At 39.2% G+C, this 16,227-nt stretch overlaps 22 non-coding genes across 22 annotated transcripts; all 22 read right to left on the reverse strand.

Annotated features, from left to right (window-relative positions):
- Nucleotides 1–4,109: 4,109 nt before the first annotated feature.
- Nucleotides 4,110–4,182, reverse strand: Trnak-uuu (transfer RNA lysine (anticodon UUU)). Its single transcript has one exon. It is a non-coding gene; the product is annotated as a tRNA-Lys (tRNA).
- Nucleotides 4,183–4,536: 354 nt separating this feature from the next.
- On the reverse strand, nt 4,537–4,609 carry Trnak-uuu (transfer RNA lysine (anticodon UUU)). The gene has a single exon. It is a non-coding gene; the product is annotated as a tRNA-Lys (tRNA).
- Nucleotides 4,610–5,426: 817 nt separating this feature from the next.
- Nucleotides 5,427–5,499, reverse strand: Trnak-uuu (transfer RNA lysine (anticodon UUU)). Its single transcript has one exon. It is a non-coding gene; the product is annotated as a tRNA-Lys (tRNA).
- Nucleotides 5,500–6,267: 768 nt separating this feature from the next.
- Nucleotides 6,268–6,340, reverse strand: Trnak-uuu (transfer RNA lysine (anticodon UUU)). The gene has a single exon. It is a non-coding gene; the product is annotated as a tRNA-Lys (tRNA).
- Nucleotides 6,341–6,481: 141 nt separating this feature from the next.
- On the reverse strand, nt 6,482–6,555 carry Trnan-guu (transfer RNA asparagine (anticodon GUU)). Its single transcript has one exon. It is a non-coding gene; the product is annotated as a tRNA-Asn (tRNA).
- A 139-nt stretch (nt 6,556–6,694) lies between these two features.
- Nucleotides 6,695–6,767, reverse strand: Trnak-uuu (transfer RNA lysine (anticodon UUU)). Its single transcript has one exon. It is a non-coding gene; the product is annotated as a tRNA-Lys (tRNA).
- An 815-nt stretch (nt 6,768–7,582) lies between these two features.
- Trnak-uuu (transfer RNA lysine (anticodon UUU)) lies at nt 7,583–7,655 on the reverse strand. Its single transcript has one exon. It is a non-coding gene; the product is annotated as a tRNA-Lys (tRNA).
- A 141-nt stretch (nt 7,656–7,796) lies between these two features.
- On the reverse strand, nt 7,797–7,870 carry Trnan-guu (transfer RNA asparagine (anticodon GUU)). Its single transcript has one exon. It is a non-coding gene; the product is annotated as a tRNA-Asn (tRNA).
- A 1,032-nt stretch (nt 7,871–8,902) lies between these two features.
- On the reverse strand, nt 8,903–8,975 carry Trnak-uuu (transfer RNA lysine (anticodon UUU)). Its single transcript has one exon. It is a non-coding gene; the product is annotated as a tRNA-Lys (tRNA).
- A 141-nt stretch (nt 8,976–9,116) lies between these two features.
- Trnan-guu (transfer RNA asparagine (anticodon GUU)) lies at nt 9,117–9,190 on the reverse strand. The gene has a single exon. It is a non-coding gene; the product is annotated as a tRNA-Asn (tRNA).
- A 139-nt stretch (nt 9,191–9,329) lies between these two features.
- On the reverse strand, nt 9,330–9,402 carry Trnak-uuu (transfer RNA lysine (anticodon UUU)). The gene has a single exon. It is a non-coding gene; the product is annotated as a tRNA-Lys (tRNA).
- Nucleotides 9,403–10,223: 821 nt separating this feature from the next.
- Trnak-uuu (transfer RNA lysine (anticodon UUU)) lies at nt 10,224–10,296 on the reverse strand. The gene has a single exon. It is a non-coding gene; the product is annotated as a tRNA-Lys (tRNA).
- Nucleotides 10,297–11,228: 932 nt separating this feature from the next.
- On the reverse strand, nt 11,229–11,301 carry Trnak-uuu (transfer RNA lysine (anticodon UUU)). Its single transcript has one exon. It is a non-coding gene; the product is annotated as a tRNA-Lys (tRNA).
- A 768-nt stretch (nt 11,302–12,069) lies between these two features.
- On the reverse strand, nt 12,070–12,142 carry Trnak-uuu (transfer RNA lysine (anticodon UUU)). The gene has a single exon. It is a non-coding gene; the product is annotated as a tRNA-Lys (tRNA).
- A 141-nt stretch (nt 12,143–12,283) lies between these two features.
- On the reverse strand, nt 12,284–12,357 carry Trnan-guu (transfer RNA asparagine (anticodon GUU)). Its single transcript has one exon. It is a non-coding gene; the product is annotated as a tRNA-Asn (tRNA).
- A 139-nt stretch (nt 12,358–12,496) lies between these two features.
- Trnar-ucu (transfer RNA arginine (anticodon UCU)) lies at nt 12,497–12,569 on the reverse strand. The gene has a single exon. It is a non-coding gene; the product is annotated as a tRNA-Arg (tRNA).
- A 1,034-nt stretch (nt 12,570–13,603) lies between these two features.
- Nucleotides 13,604–13,677, reverse strand: Trnan-guu (transfer RNA asparagine (anticodon GUU)). The gene has a single exon. It is a non-coding gene; the product is annotated as a tRNA-Asn (tRNA).
- A 139-nt stretch (nt 13,678–13,816) lies between these two features.
- Trnak-uuu (transfer RNA lysine (anticodon UUU)) lies at nt 13,817–13,889 on the reverse strand. Its single transcript has one exon. It is a non-coding gene; the product is annotated as a tRNA-Lys (tRNA).
- Nucleotides 13,890–14,277: 388 nt separating this feature from the next.
- On the reverse strand, nt 14,278–14,350 carry Trnak-uuu (transfer RNA lysine (anticodon UUU)). The gene has a single exon. It is a non-coding gene; the product is annotated as a tRNA-Lys (tRNA).
- A 141-nt stretch (nt 14,351–14,491) lies between these two features.
- Nucleotides 14,492–14,565, reverse strand: Trnan-guu (transfer RNA asparagine (anticodon GUU)). The gene has a single exon. It is a non-coding gene; the product is annotated as a tRNA-Asn (tRNA).
- A 139-nt stretch (nt 14,566–14,704) lies between these two features.
- Trnak-uuu (transfer RNA lysine (anticodon UUU)) lies at nt 14,705–14,777 on the reverse strand. Its single transcript has one exon. It is a non-coding gene; the product is annotated as a tRNA-Lys (tRNA).
- A 1,309-nt stretch (nt 14,778–16,086) lies between these two features.
- On the reverse strand, nt 16,087–16,159 carry Trnak-uuu (transfer RNA lysine (anticodon UUU)). The gene has a single exon. It is a non-coding gene; the product is annotated as a tRNA-Lys (tRNA).
- Between the last annotated feature and the right edge of the window lie 68 nt (nt 16,160–16,227).

A 16,227-nucleotide genomic window follows, 5' to 3' on the forward strand; every position in this document is an offset into this window, starting at 1 on the left:
CTGAGGTTCTTCTGTTCTCGCTCCTGGGTGGGCTTGAACCAACTACCTTTCGGTTTACAGCCGAACGCGCTAGACGATTGCGGAACAAGGTCTCGATAATTTTTTTTAATGAAAAGATTTATTTTTAAGCGCCTGAAACTTATTAACCATTGTTAGAAACTCTGAAAATAACTGGCGTTTTCAAAGACGTTCAAGTTTTTCAAAAAAAATTATAAGAAGAAATCCTACTTCGCCCCAGAAGGGACTCGAACCCCTGATAGTTGGATTCAAAGTTCACTGCTCTACCGACCGCCCTAGCAGGGCTCAAAGATTCCGCTAGTCTTTCAAATGCAAGAATTCGAAGCTTTGGATCCTAAAATGAAATACTTAGTGCTCTTTTTTTTTGCTGAAATCTCTGATTCTGAGGTTCTGTTCTTGCTCCCAGGTGGGCTTGAATCACCAACATTTCGGTTAACAGTCGAACGCTCTAACCGATTGCGCCACAAGCGTTCGATAAAAGTTTCTTTTATGAAAAAGTATATTTTTGAGCGCCTGAAACTTATTAACCATTCTTAAAAACTCTGAAAATAACTGGCGTTTTCAATGAAGTACGATTGTTTCAAAAATTTTAATAGAAGAAATGATACTTCGCCCCACTAGGGACTCGAACCCTCGACTATATGATTTAAAGTCCAACGATCTACTGCCTAAGTTACCAGGGCTGAAAGATTATGCAAGTCTTTCAAACCTAGTTTTTCAATTTCAAGAATTCGAAGCTTTGGCTCCTTAAATTTAAAATTTAGTTAACATATTTTTTGCAGCTATCTCTGATTTTGAGGTTCTACTGTTCTCGCTCCTGGGTGGGCTTGAACCATCAATCTTTCCGTTTACAGCCGAACGCGCTAGCTGAATTCTCCACAAGAGCTCGATTAATGTATCGTTCATGCAAAAATTTATTTTTGAGCGCCTGAAACTTATTAACCATTCTTAAAAAGTCTGAAAATAACTGGCGTTTTCGAAGAAGTTCGAGTGTTTCAAAAAAAATTAATAGAAGAAATGCTACTTCGCCCCAGAAGAGACTCGATCCCCTGAACGTCGGATTCAAATTTCACTGCTCTACCGACTGCCCCAGCATGGCTCAAAGGTTACGGTAGTCTTTCAAATGCAAGAATTCGAAGCTTTGAATCCTAAAAAGAATAACTTAGTGCTTTTTTTGCTGAAATCTCTGCTTCTTAAAAGTCCGACGCTCTACCGACTGGGGCTCGAATGTTTGGTAGTCTTACAAACCTAATTTGTCCAATTCAAGAATTCGAAGCTCTGGATCTTGAAATTGATAATTTAGTGCACATTTTTTTGCAGCAATATGTAATTTTGAGGGTCTACTGTACTCGCTCCTGGCTGGGCTTGAACCACCAACCTTTCGGTTAACAGCCGAACGCGCTAGCAAATTGCGCCACAAGAGCTCGTAAAAATTTAATTTTATGAAAAAATTTATTTTTGAGCGCCTGAAACTTATTAACCATTGTTAAAAACTCTGAAAATAACTGGTGTTTTCAAAGAAGTTAGAGCGTTTCAAAAAAACTAATATAAGAAATGATACTGCGCCCGACTAGGGAACCAAACCCTTGAACGTCGGATTAAACGTCCAATGCTCTACCGATTGAGCTAGCAGGGCTGAATGTTTACGCAAGTCTTTCAAATACAAGAATTCGAAGCTTTGGATCCGAAAACGAATAACTTAGTGCTCATTTTTTTGCAGATATCTCTCATTCTGAGGTTCTGTTCTCGCTCCTGGGAGGGCTTAAACCACCAACTTTTCGGTTGACAGCCGAACGCGCTAGCCGATTGCGCCCCAAGAGCTCTATAAATAAGTGTCGGTTGATTTTTTTTAGGCATCATTCAATCTTTTTCCGTGGGTAAAATTTATTTTCGAGAGTCTGACACTTATTAAGCATCCTTAAAAACTCTGAAAATAACTGGCGTTTTCAATGAAGTACGATTGTTTCGAAAATTTTAATAGCAGTATTGATACTTCGCCCTACAAGGGACTCGAACCCTTGACTCTATGGTTTAAAGTCCAACGATCTACCGACTGAATTACCAGGGCTCAAAGATTATGCAAGTCTTTCAAACCTATTTTTTCAATTTCAAGAATTCGAAGCTTTGGATCCTGAAATTTAAAATTTAGTGAACATATTTTTTGCAGCTATCTCTGATTTTTAGGTTCTACTGTTCTCGCTCCTGGGTGGGCTTGAACCACCAACCTTTCGGTTAACAGCCTAACGCGCTAGCCGATTGCTCCACAAGAGCTTGAAAAAAAATTATTTTATGAAAAAAATTATTTTTGAGCGCCTGAAACTTATTAACCATTCTTAAAAACTCTGAAAATAACTGGTGTTTTCAAAGAAGTTAGTGTTTCAAAAAAATTAATAGAAGAAATGATACTGCGCCCGACAAGGGAACCGAACCCTTGAACGTCGGATCAAAAGTCCAACGCTCTACCGACTGAGCTAGCAGGGCTTTATGTTTACGCTAGTCTTTCAAATACAAGAATTCGAAGCTTTGGATCCTAAAACGAATAACTAAGTGCTCATTTTTTTTGCAGAAATCTCTCATTCTGAGGTTCTGTTCTCGCTCCTGGGTGGGCTTAAACCACCAACTTTTCGGTTAACAGCCGAACGCGCTAGCCGATTGCGCCCCAAGAGCTCTATAAATAAGTGTCGGTTGATTTTTTTAGGCATCATTCAAGCTTTTTCCGTGGGTAAAATTTATTTTTGAGAGCTTGACACTTATTAAGCATCCTTAAAAACTCTGAAAATAACTGGCGTTTTCAATGAAGTACGGTTGTTTCAAAGATTTTAATAGAAGAAATGATACTTCGCCCCACAAGGGACTCGAATCCTTGAACGTCGGATTAACAGTCAAACGCTCTACCGACTGAGCTAGCAGGGCTTAAACATTACGCTACTCTTTCAAATACAAGAATTTCAAGCTTTGGATCCTAAAACGAATGACTAAGTGCTCATTTTTTCGCAGAAATCTCTCATTCTGAGGTTATGTTCTCGCTTCTCGGTGGGCTTAAACCACCAACCTTTCGGTTGACAGCCGAACGCGCTAGCCGATTGCGCCCCAAGAGCTCTATATATAAGTGTCGGTTGATTTTTTTAGGCATAATTCAAGCTTTTTCCATGGGCCAAATTTATTTTTGAGAGTCTGACACTTATTAAGCATCCTTAAAAACTCTGAAAATAACTGGCGTTTTCAATGAAGTACGATTGTTTCAAAAATTTTAATAGAAGAAATGATACTTCGCCGCACACGGGACTCGAACCCTTGACCGTTGGATTAAAACTCCAGCGCTCTACCGACTGAGCTAGCAGGGCTCGAATGTTTTGCTAGTCATACAGACCTATATTGTCAAATTCAAGAATTGAAATTGATAATTTAGTTCTCTTATCTTTTGCAGAAAAGTCTGATTCTGTGGTTCTGCTGTTCTCGCTCCTGGGTGGGCTTGAACCACCAACCTTTCGGTTAACAGCCGATTGCGCCACAAGAGCTCGATAAAAAATCATTGTATGAAAAGAATTATTTTTGAGCGCCTGAAACTTATTAACCATTCTTAAAAACTCTGAAAATAACTGGCGTTTTCTAAGAAGTTAGAGTGTTTCAAAAAAATTAATAGAAGAAATGATACTGCGCCCGACAAAGGAACCGAACCCTTTGAACGTCGGATTACAAGTCCAACGCTCTACCGACTGCGCTAGCAGAGCTTAAAGATTACGCTAGTCTTTCAAATACAAGAATTCGAAGCTTTGGATCCTAAAACCAATGACTAAGTGCTCATTTTTTTTTGCAGAATTCTCTCATTCGGAGGTTCTGTTCTCGCTCCTGGGTTTGCTTAATTCACCAACCTTTGGGTTGACAGCCGAACGCGCTAGCCGATTGCGCCCCAAGAGCTCTATACATAAGTGTCGGTTGATTTTTTTAGTCATCATTCAAGCTTTTTCCATGGGTAAAATTTATTTTTGAGATTCTGACACTTATTAAGCATCCTTAAAAACTCTGAAAATAACTGGCGTTTTCAATGAAGTACGATTGTTTCAAAAATTTTAACAGAAGAAATGATACTTCGCCCCACAAGGGACTCGAACCCTTGACCGTTGGATTAAAATTCCAACGCTCTACCGACTGAGCTAGCAGGGCTCGAATATTTTGCTAGTCTTACAGAACGATTCTGTCAAAATCAAGAATTGAAATTGATAATTTAGTGCTCCTATTTTGAAATTGATAATTTAGTGCTCTTATCTTTTGCAGAAAAGTCTGATTCTGTGGTTCTACTGTTCTCGCTGCTGGGTGGGCTTGAACCACCAACCTTTCGGTTAACAGCCGAATGCGCTAACCGATTGCTCCACAAGAGCTTGATAAAAAATCACTTTAAGAAAAAAATTATTTTTGAGCGCCTGAAACTTATTAACCATTCTTAAATGCTCTGAAAATAACTGGCGTTTTCTAAGAAGTACGATTGTTTCAAAAACTTTAATAGAAGAAATGATACTTCGCCCCACAAGGGACTCGAACCCTTGACCGTTGGACTAAAAGTCCAATGCTCTACCGACTGAGCTAGCAGGGCTCGAATGTTTTGCTAGTCTTACAGAACGATTTTGTCAAAATCAAGAATTGAAATTGATAATTTAGTGCTCCTATTTTGAAATTGATAATTTAGTGCTCTCATCTTTTGCAGAAAAGTCTGATTCTGTGGTTCTGCTGTTCTCGCTCCTGAGTGGGCTTAATCCACGAACCTTTGGGTTGACAGCCGAACGCGCTAGCCGATTGCGCCCAAAGAGCTTTATACATAAGTGTCGGTTGGTTTTTTTAGTCATCATTCAAGCTTTTTCCATGGGTAAAATTTATTTTTGAGCGCCTGAAACTTATTAACCATTCTTAAAAACTCTGAAAATAACTGGCGTTTTCTAAGAAGTTAGTGTTTCAAAAAATTAATAGAAGAAATGATACTGCGCCCGACAAAGGAACCGAACCCTTTGAACGTCGGATTACAAGTCCAACGCTCTACCGACTGAGCTAGCAGGGCTTAAAGATTACGCTAGTCTTTCAAATACAAGAATTCGAAGCTTTGGATCCTAAAACCAATGACTAAGTGCTCTTTTTTTTGCAGAATTCTCTCATTCGGAGGTTCTGTTCTCGCTCCTGGGTTTGCTTAACTCACCAACCTTTGGTTTGACAGCCGAACGCGCTAGCCGATTGCGCCCCAAGAGCTCTATACATAAGTGTCGGTTGATTTTTTTAGTCATCATTCAAGCTTTTTCCATGGGTAAAATTTATTTTTGAGAGTCTGACACTTATTAAGCATCCTTAAAAACTCTGAAAATAACTGGCGTTTTCAATGAAGTACGATTGTTTCAAAAATTTTAACAGAAGAAATGATACTTCGCCCCACAAGGGACTCGAACCCTTGACCGTTGGATTAAAAGTCCAACGCTCTACCGACTGAGCTAGCAGGGCTCGAATATTTTGCTAGTCTTACAGAACGATTCTGTCAAAATCAAGAATTGAAATTGATAATTTAGTGCTCCTATTTTGAAATTGATAATTTAGTGCTCTTATCTTTTGCAGAAAAGTCTGATTCTGTGGTTCTACTGTTCTCGCTCCTGGGTGGGCTTGAACCACCAACCTTTCGGTTAACAGCCGATTGCGCCACAAGAGCTCGATAAAAAATCATTGTATGAAAAGAATTATTTTTGAGCGCCTGAAACTTATTAACCATTCTTAAAAACTCTGAAAATAACTGGCGTTTTCTAAGAAGTTAGAGTGTTTCAAAAAAATTAATAGAAGAAATGATACTGCGCCCGACAAGGAACCCTTGAGCGTCGGATTAAAAGTCCAACGCTCTACCGACTGAGCTAGCAGGGCTAAAAGATTACGCTAGTCTTTCAAATACAAGAATTCGAAGCTTTGGATCCTAAAACGAATGACTAAGTGCTCATTTTTTTTTGCAGAAATCTCTCATTCTGAGGTTCTGTTCTCGCTCCTGGGTGGGCTTAATCCACCAACTTTTGGGTTGACAGCCAAACGCGCTAGCCGATTGCGCCCCAAGAGCTCTATACATAAGTGTCGGTTGATTTTTTTAGGCATCATTCAAGCTTTTTACATGGGTAAAACTTATTTTTGAGAGTCTGACACTTATTAAGCATCCTTAAAAACTCTGAAAATAACTGGCGTTTTCAATGAAGTACGATTGTTTCAAAAATTTTAACAGAAGAAATGATACTTCGCCCCACAAGGGACTCGAACCCTTGACCGTTGGATTAAAAGTCCAACGCTCTACCGACTGAGCTAGCAGGGCTCGAATATTTTGCTAGTCTTACAGAACGATTCTGTCAAAATCAAGAATTGAAATTGATAATTTAGTGCTCCTATTTTGAAATTGATAATTTAGTGCTCTTATCTTTTGCAGAAAAGTCTGATTCTGTGGTTCTACTGTTCTCGCTCCTGGGTGGGCTTGAACCACCAACCTTTCGGTTAACAGCCGAACGCGCTAACCGATTGCTCCACAAGAGCTTGATAAAAAATCACTTTAAGAAAAAAATTATTTTTGAGCGCCTGAAACTTATTAACCATTCTTAAATGCTCTGAAAATAACTGGCGTTTTCTAAGAAGTACGATTGTTTCAAAAACTTTAATAGAAGAAATGATACTTCGCCCCACAAGGGACTCGAACCCTTGACCGTTGGACTAAAAGTCCAATGCTCTACCGACTGAGCTAGCAGGGCTCGAATGTTTTGCTAGTCTTACAGAACGATTTTGTCAAAATCAAGAATTGAAATTGATAATTTAGTGCTCCTATTTTGAAATTGATAATTTAGTGCTCTCATCTTTTGCAGAAAAGTCTGATTCTGTGGTTCTGCTGTTCTCGCTCCTGAGTGGGCTTAATCCACGAACCTTTGGGTTGACAGCCGAACGCGCTAGCCGATTGCGCCCAAAGAGCTTTATACATAAGTGTCGGTTGGGTTTTTTAGTCATCATTCAAGCTTTTTCCATGGGTAAAATTTATTTTTGAGCGCCTGAAACTTATTAACCATTCTTAAAAACTCTGAAAATAACTGGCGTTTTCTAAGAAGTTAGAGTGTTTCAAAAAAATTAATAGAAGAAATGATACTGCGCCCGACAAGGAACCCTTGAACGTCGGATTAAAAGTCCAACGCTCTACCGACTGAGCTAGCAGGGCTAAAAGATTACGCTAGTCTTTCAAATACAAGAATTCGAAGCTTTGGATCCTAAAACGAATGACTAAGTGCTCATTTTTTTTTGCAGAAATCTCTCATTCTGAGGTTCTGTTCTCGCTCCTGGGTGGGCTTAATCCACCAACTTTTGGGTTGACAGCCGAACGCGCTAGCCGATTGCGCCCCAAGAGCTCTATACATAAGTGTCGGTTGATTTTTTTAGGCATCATTCAAGCTTTTTACATGGGTAAAACTTATTTTTGAGAGTCTGACACTTATTAAGCATCCTTAAAAACTCTGAAAATAACTGGCGTTTTCAATGAAGTACGATTGTTTCAAAAATTTTAACAGAAGAAATGATACTTCGCCCCACAAGGGACTCGAACCCTTGACCGTTGGATTAAAAGTCCAACGCTCTACCGACTGAGCTAGCAGGGCTCGAATATTTTGCTAGTCTTACAGAACGATTCTGTCAAAATCAAGAATTGAAATTGATAATTTAGTGCTCCTATTTTGAAATTGATAATTTAGTGCTCTTATCTTTTGCAGAAAAGTCTGATTCTGTGGTTCTACTGTTCTCGCTCCTGGGTGGGCTTGAACCACCAACCTTTCGGTTAACAGCCGAACGCGCTAACCGATTGCTCCACAAGAGCTTGATAAAAAATCACTTTAAGAAAAAAATTATTTTTGAGCGCCTGAAACTTATTAACCATTCTTAAATGCTCTGAAAATAACTGGCGTTTTCTAAGAAGTACGATTGTTTCAAAAACTTTAATAGAAGAAATGATACTTCGCCCCACAAGGACTCGAACCCTTGACCGTTGGACTAAAAGTCCAATGCTCTACCGACTGAGCTAGCAGGGCTCGAATGTTTTGCTAGTCTTACAGAACGATTTTGTCAAAATCAAGAATTGAAATTGATAATTTAGTGCTCCTATTTTGAAATTGATAATTTAGTGCTCTCATCTTTTGCAGAAAAGTCTGATTCTGTGGTTCTGCTGTTCTCGCTCCTGAGTGGGCTTAATCCACGAACCTTTGGGTTGACAGCCGAACGCGCTAGCCGATTGCGCCCAAAGAGCTTTATACATAAGTGTCGGTTGGGTTTTTTAGTCATCATTCAAGCTTTTTCCATGGGTAAAATTTATTTTTGAGCGCCTGAAACTTATTAACCATTCTTAAAAACTCTGAAAATAACTGGCGTTTTCTAAGAAGTTAGAGTGTTTCAAAAAAATTAATAGAAGAAATGATACTGCGCCCGACAAAGGAACCGAACCCTTTGAACGTCGGATTACAAGTCCAACGCTCTACCGACTGAGCTAGCAGGGCTTAAAGATTACGCTAGTCTTTCAAATACAAGAGTTCGAAGCTTTGGATCCTAAAACCAATGACTAAGTGCTCTTTTTTCTGCAGAATTCTCTCATTCGGAGGTTCTGTTCTCGCTCCTGGGTTTGCTTAATTCACCAACCTTTGGGTTGACAGCCGAACGCGCTAGCCGATTGCGCCCCAAGAGCTCTATACATAAGTGTCGGTTGATTTTTTTTAGTCATCATTCAAGCTTTTTCCATGGGTAAAATTTATTTTTGAGAGTCTGACACTTATTAAGCATCCTTAAAAACTCTGAAAATAACTGGCGTTTTCAATGAAGTACGATTGTTTCAAAAACTTTAATAGAAGAAATGAAACTTCGCCCCACAAGGGACTCGAACCCTTGACCGTTGGATTAAAAGTCCAACGCTCTACCGACTGAGCTAGCAGGGCTCGAATGTTTTGCTAGTCTTACAGAACGATTTTGTCAAAATCAAGAATTTAAATTGATAATTTAGTGCTCCTATTTTGAAATTGATAATTTAGTGCTCTTATCTTTTGCAGAAAAGTCTGATTCTGTGGTTCTGCTGTTCTCGCTCCTGGGTGGGCTTGAACCACCAACCTTTCGGTTAACAGCCGAACGCGCTAACCGATTGCGCCACAAGAGCTTGATAAAAAATCACTTTAAGAAAAAAGTTATTTTTGAGCGCCTGAAACTTATTAACCATTCTTAAATGCTCTGAAAATAACTGGCGTTTTCTAAGAAGTACGATTGTTTCAAAAAGTTTAATAGAAGAAATGATACTTCGCCCCACAAGGGACTCGAACCCTTGACCGTTGGATTAAAAGTCCAACGCTATACCGACTGAGCTAGCAGGGCTCGAATGTTTTGCTAGTCTTACAGAACGATTTTGTCAAAATCAAGAATTGAAATGGATAATTTAGTGCTCCTATTTTGAAATTGATAATTTAGTGCTCTTATCTTTTGCAGAAAAGTCTGATTCTGTGGTTCTGCTGTTCTCGCTCCTGGGTGGGCTTAATTCACCAACCTTTGGGTTGACAGCCGAACGCGCTAGCCGATTGCGCCCCAAGAGCTCTATACATAAGTGTCGGTTGATTTTTTTAGTCATCATTCAAGCTTTTTCCATGGGTAAAATTTATTTTTGAGCGCCTGAAACTTATTAACCATTCTTAAAAACTCTGAAAATAACTGGCGTTTTCTAAGAAGTTAGAGTGTTTCAAAAAAATTAATAGAAGAAATGATACTGCGCCCGACAAAGGAACCGAACCCTTTGAACGTCGGATTGCAAGTCCAACGCTCTACCGACTGAGCTAGCAGGGCTTAAAGATTACGCTAGTCTTTCAAATACAAGAATTCGAAGCTTTGGATCCTAAAACCAATGACTAAGTGCTCTTTTTTTTGCAGAATTCTCTCATTCGGAGGTTCTGTTCTCGCTCCTGGGTTTGCTTAACTCACCAACCTTTGGGTTGACAGCCGAACGCGCTAGCCGATTGCGCCCCAAGAGCTCTATACATAAGTGTCGGTTGATTTTTTTAGTCATCATTCAAGCTTTTTCCATGGGTAAAATTTATTTTTGAGAGTCTGACACTTATTAAGCATCCTTAAAAAACTCTGAAAATAACTGGCGTTTTCAATGAAGTACGATTGTTTCAAAAATTTTAACAGAAGAAATGATACTTCGCCCCACAAGGGACTCGAACCCTTGACCGTTGGATTAAAAGTCCAACGCTCTACCGACTGAGCTAGCAGGGCTCGAATATTTTGCTAGTCTTACAGAACGATTCTGTCAAAATCAAGAATTGAAATTGATAATTTAGTGCTCCTATTTTGAAATTGATAATTTAGTGCTCTTATCTTTTGCAGAAAAGTCTGATTCTGTGGTTCTACTGTTCTCGCTCCTGGGTGGGCTTGAACCACCAACCTTTCGGTTAACAGCCGATTGCGCCACAAGAGCTCGATAAAAAATCATTGTATGAAAAGAATTATTTTTGAGCGCCTGAAACTTATTAACCATTCTTAAAAACTCTGAAAATAACTGGCGTTTTCTAAGAAGTTAGAGTGTTTCAAAAAAATTAATAGAAGAAATGATACTGCGCCCGACAAGGAACCCTTGAACGTCGGATTAAAAGTCCAACGCTCTACCGACTGAGCTAGCAGGGCTAAAAGATTACGCTAGTCTTTCAAATACAAGAATTCGAAGCTTTGGATCCTAAAACGAATGACTAAGTGCTCATTTTTTTTTTGCAGAAATCTCTCATTCTGAGGTTCTGTTCTCGCTCCTGGGTGGGCTTAATCCACCAACTTTTGGGTTGACAGCCGAACGCGCTAGCCGATTGCGCCCCAAGAGCTCTATACATAAGTGTCGGTTGATTTTTTTAGGCATCATTCAAGCTTTTTACATGGGTAAAACTTATTTTTGAGAGTCTGACACTTATTAAGCATCCTTAAAAACTCTGAAAATAACTGGCGTTTTCAATGAAGTACGATTGTTTCAAAAATTTTAACAGAAGAAATGATACTAAGTGTCGGTTGATTTTTTTAGGCATCATTCGAGCTTTTTACATGGGTAAAAATTTTTTTTGAGAGTCTGACACTTATTAAGCATCCTTAAAAACTCTGAAAATAACTGGCGTTTTCAATGAAGTACGATTGTTTCAAAAATTTTAACAGAAGAAATGATACTTCGCCCCACAAGGGACTCGAACCCTTGACCGTTGGATTAAAAGTCCAACGCTCTACCGACTGAGCTAGCAGGGCTCGAATATTTTGCTAGTCTTACAGAACGATTCTGTCAAAATCAAGAATTGAAATTGATAATTTAGTGCTCCTATTTTGAAATTGATAATTTAGTGCTCTTATCTTTTGCAGAAAAGTCTGATTCTGTGGCTCTACTGTTCTCGCTCCTGGGTGGGCTTGAACCACCAACCTTTCGGTTAACAGCCGATTGCGCCACAAGAGCTCGATAAAAAATCATTGTATGAAAAGAATTATTTTTGAGCGCCTGAAACTTATTAACCATTCTTAAAAACTCTGAAAATAACTGGCGTTTTCTAAGAAGTTAGAGTGTTTCAAAAAAATTAATAGAAGAAATGATACTGCGCCCGACAAGGAACCCTTGAACGTCGGATTAAAAGTCCAACGCTCTACCGACTGAGCTAGCAGGGCTAAAAGATTACGCTAGTCTTTCAAATACAAGAATTCGAAGCTTTGGATCCTAAAACGAATGACTAAGTGCTCATTTTTTTTTGCAGAAATCTCTCATTCTGAGGTTCTGTTCTCGCTCCTGGGTGGGCTTAATCCACCAACTTTTGGGTTGACAGCCGAACGCGCTAGCCGATTGCGCCCCAAGAGCTCTATACATAAGTGTCGGTTGATTTTTTTAGGCATCATTCAAGCTTTTTACATGGGTAAAACTTATTTTTGAGAGTCTGACACTTATTAAGCATCCTTAAAAACTCTGAAAATAACTGGCGTTTTCAATGAAGTACGATTGTTTCAAAAATTTTAACAGAAGAAATGATACTTCGCCCCACAAGGGACTCGAACCCTTGACCGTTGGATTAAAAGTCCAACGCTCTACCGACTGATCTAGCAGGGCTCGAATATTTTGCTAGTCTTACAGAACGATTCTGTCAAAATCAAGAATTGAAATTGATAATTTAGTGCTCATATTTTGAAATTGATAATTTAGTGCTCTTATCTTTTGCAGAAAAGTCTGATTCTGTGGTTCTACTGTTCTCGCTCCTGGGTGGGCTTGAACCACCAACCTTTCGGTTAACAGCCGAACGCGCTAACCGATTGCTCCACAAGAGCTTGATAAAAAATCACTTTAAGAAAAAAATTATTTTTGAGCGCCTGAAACTTATTAACCATTCTTAAATGCTCTGAAAATAACTGGCGTTTTCTAAGAAGTACGATTGTTTCAAAAACTTTAATAGAAGAAATGATACTTCGCCCCACAAGGGACTCGAACCCTTGACCGTTGGACTAGAAGTCCAATGCTCTACCGACTGAGCTAGCAGGGCTCGAATGTTTTGCTAGTCTTACAGAACGATTTTGTCAAAATCAAGAATTGAAATTGATAATTTAGTGCTCCTATTTTGAAATTGATAATTTAGTGCTCTCATCTTTTGCAGAAAAGTCTGATTCTGTGGTTCTGCTTTTCTCGCTCCTGAGTGGGCTTAATCCACGAACCTTTGGGTTGACAGCCGAACGCGCTAGCCGATTGCGCCCAAAGAGCTTTATACATAAGTGTCGGTTGGTTTTTTTAGTCATCATTCAAGCTTTTTCCATGGGTAAAGTTTATTTTTGAGCGCCTGAAACTTATTAACCATTCTTAAAAACTCTGAAAATAACTGGCGTTTTCTAAGAAGTTAGAGTGTTTCAAAAAAATTAATAGAAGAAATGATACTGCGCCCGACAAAGGAACCGAACCCTTTGAACGTCGGATTATAAGTCCAACGCTCTACCGACTGAGCTAGCAGGGCTTAAAGATTACGCTAGTCTTTCAAATACAAGAGTTCGAAGCTTTGGATCCTAAAACCAATGACTAAGTGCTCTTTTTTCTGCAGAATTCTCTCATTCGGAGGTTCTGTTCTCGCTCCTGGGTTTGCTTAATTCACCAACCTTTGGGTTGACAGCCGAACGCGCTAGCCGATTGCGCCCCAAGAGCTCTATACATAAGTGTCGGTTGATTTTTTTAGTCATCATTCAAGCTTTTTCCATGGGTAAAATTTATTTTTGAGAGTCTGACACTTATTAAGCATCCTTAAAAACTCTGAAAATAACTGGCGTTTTCAATGAAGTACGATTGTTTCAAAAACTTTAATAGAAGAAATGAAACTTCGCCCCACAAGGGACTCGAACCCTTGACCGTTGGATTTAAAGTCCAACGCTCTACCGACTGAGCTAGCAGGGCTCGAATGTTTTGCTAGTCTTACAGAACGATTTTGTCAAAATCAAGAATTGAAATTGATAATTTAGTGCTCCTATTTTGAAATTGATAATTTAGTGCTCTTATCTTTTGCAGAAAAGTCTGATTCTGTGGTTCTGCTGTTCTCGCTCCTGGGTGGGCTTGAACCACCAACCTTTCGGTTAACAGCCGAACGCGCTAACCGATTGCGCCACAAGAGCTTGATAAAAAATCACTTTAAGAAAAAAGTTATTTTTGAGCGCCTGAAACTTATTAACCATTCTTAAATGCTCTGAAAATAACTGGCGTTTTCTAAGAAGTACGATTGTTTCAAAAAGTTTAATAGAAGAAATGATACTTCGCCCCACAAGGGACTCGAACCCTTGACCGTTGGATTAAAAGTCCAACGCTATACCGACTGAGCTAGCAGGGCTCGAATGTTTTGCTAGTCTTACAGAACGATTTTGTCAAAATCAAGAATTGAAATGGATAATTTAGTGCTCCTATTTTGAAATTGATAATTTAGTGCTCTTATCTTTTGCAGAAAAGTCTGATTCTGTGGTTCTGCTGTTCTCGCTCCTGGGTGGGCTTAATTCACCAACCTTTGGGTTGACAGCCGAACGCGCTAGCCGATTGCGCCCTAAGAGCTCTATACATAAGTGTCGGTTGATTTTTTTAGTCATCATTCAAGCTTTTTCCATGGGTAAAATTTATTTTTGAGAGTCTGACACTTATTAAGCATCCTTAAAAACTCTGAAAATAACTGGCGTTTTCAATGAAGTACGATTGTTTCAAAAATTTTAACAGAAGAAATGATACTTCGCCCCACAAGGGACTCGAACCCTTGACCGTTGGATTAAAAGTCCAACGCTCTACCGACTGAGCTAGCAGGGCTCGAATATTTTGCTAGTCTTACAGAACGATTTTGTCAAAATCAAGAATTGAAATTGATAATTTAGTTCTCCTATTTTGAAATTGATAATTTAGTGCTCTTATCTTTTGCAGAAAAGTCTGATTCTGTGGTTCTACTGTTCTCGCTCCTGGGTGGGCTTGAACCACCAACTTTTCGGTTAACAGCCGAACGCGCTAACCGATTGCGCCACAAGAGCTTGATAAAAAATCACTTTAAGAAAAAAATTATTTTTGAGCGCCCGAAACTTATTAACCATTCTTAAATGCTCTGAAAATAACTGGCGTTTTCTAAGAAGTACGATTGTTTCAAAAACTTTAATAGAAGTGATGATACTTCGCCCCACAAGGGACTCGAACCCTTGACCGTTGGATTAAAAGTCCAACGCTCTACCGCCTGAGCTAGCAGGGCGCGAATGTTTTGCTAGTCTTACAGAACGATTTTGTCAAAATCAAGAATTGAAATTGATAATTTAGTTCTCCTATTTTGAAATTGATAATTTAGTGCTCTTATCTTTTGCACAAAAGTCTGATTCTGTGGTTCTGCTGTTCTCGCTCCTGGGTGGGCTTAATTCACCAACCTTTGGGTTGACAGCCGAACGCGCTAGCCGATTGCGCCCCAAGAGCTCTATACATAAAGGTCGGTTGATTTTTTTAGTCATCAATCAAGCTTTTTCCATGGGTAAATTTTATTTTTGAGAGTCTGACACTTATTAAGCATCCTTAAAAACTCTGAAAATAACTGGCGTTTTCAATGAAGTACGATTGTTTCAAAAAAATTAATAGAAGAAATGATACTGCTCCCGACAAGGGAACCGAACCCTTGACCGTTGGATTTAAATTCCAACGCTCTACCGACTGAGCTAGCAGTGCTCGAACGTTTTGCTAGTCTTACGGACCTATCTTGTCAAATTCAAGAATTGAAATTGATAATTTAGTGCTCCTATTTTGAAATTGATAATTTACTGCTCTTATCTTCTGCAGAAAAGTCTGATTCTGTGTTTCTGCTGTTCTCGCTCCTGGATGGGCTTGAACCACCAACCTTTCGGTTAACAGCCGAACGCGCTAGCCGATTGCGCCCCAAGAGCTCTATACATAAAGGTCGGTTGATTTTTTTAGTCATCAATCAAGCTTTTTCCATGGGTAAATTTTATTTTTGAGAGTCTGACACTTATTAAGCATCCTTAAAAACTCTGAAAATAACTGGCGTTTTCAATGAAGTACGATTGTTTCAAAAATTTTAATAGAAGAAATGATACTTCGCCGCACAAGGGACTCGAATTCTTGACCGTTGGATTAAAAGTCCAACGCTGTACCGACTGAGCTAGCAGGGCTGGAATGTTTTGCTAGTCTTACAGACCTATTTTGTCAAATTCAAAATTGAAATTGATAATTTAGTGCTCCTATTTTGAAATTGATAATTTACTGCTCTTATCTTCTGCAGAAAAGTCTGATTCTGTGTTTCTGCTGTTCTCGCTCCTGGATGGGCTTGAACCACCAACCTTTCGGTTAACAGCCGAACGCGCTAGCCGATTGCGCCCCAAGAGCTCTATACATAAAGGTCGGTTGATTTTTTTAGTCATCAATCAAGCTTTTTCCATGGGTAAATTTTATTTTTGAGAGTCTGACACTTATTAAGCATCCTTAAAAACTCTGAAAATAACTGGCGTTTTCAATGAAGTACGATTGTTTCAAAAACTTTAATAGAAGTGATGATACTTCGCCCCACAAGGGACTCGAACCCTTGACCGTTGGATTAAAAGTCCAACGCTCTACCGCCTGAGCTAGCAGGGCGCGAATGTTTTGCTAGTCTTACAGAACGATTTTGTCAAAATCAAGAATTGAAATTGATAATTTAGTTC

This window comes from Symsagittifera roscoffensis, chromosome 7 (genome assembly GCF_963678635.1).
Source record: "Symsagittifera roscoffensis chromosome 7, txSymRosc1.1, whole genome shotgun sequence".
Classification (NCBI taxonomy): Eukaryota; Metazoa; Xenacoelomorpha; order Acoela; family Convolutidae; genus Symsagittifera; species Symsagittifera roscoffensis.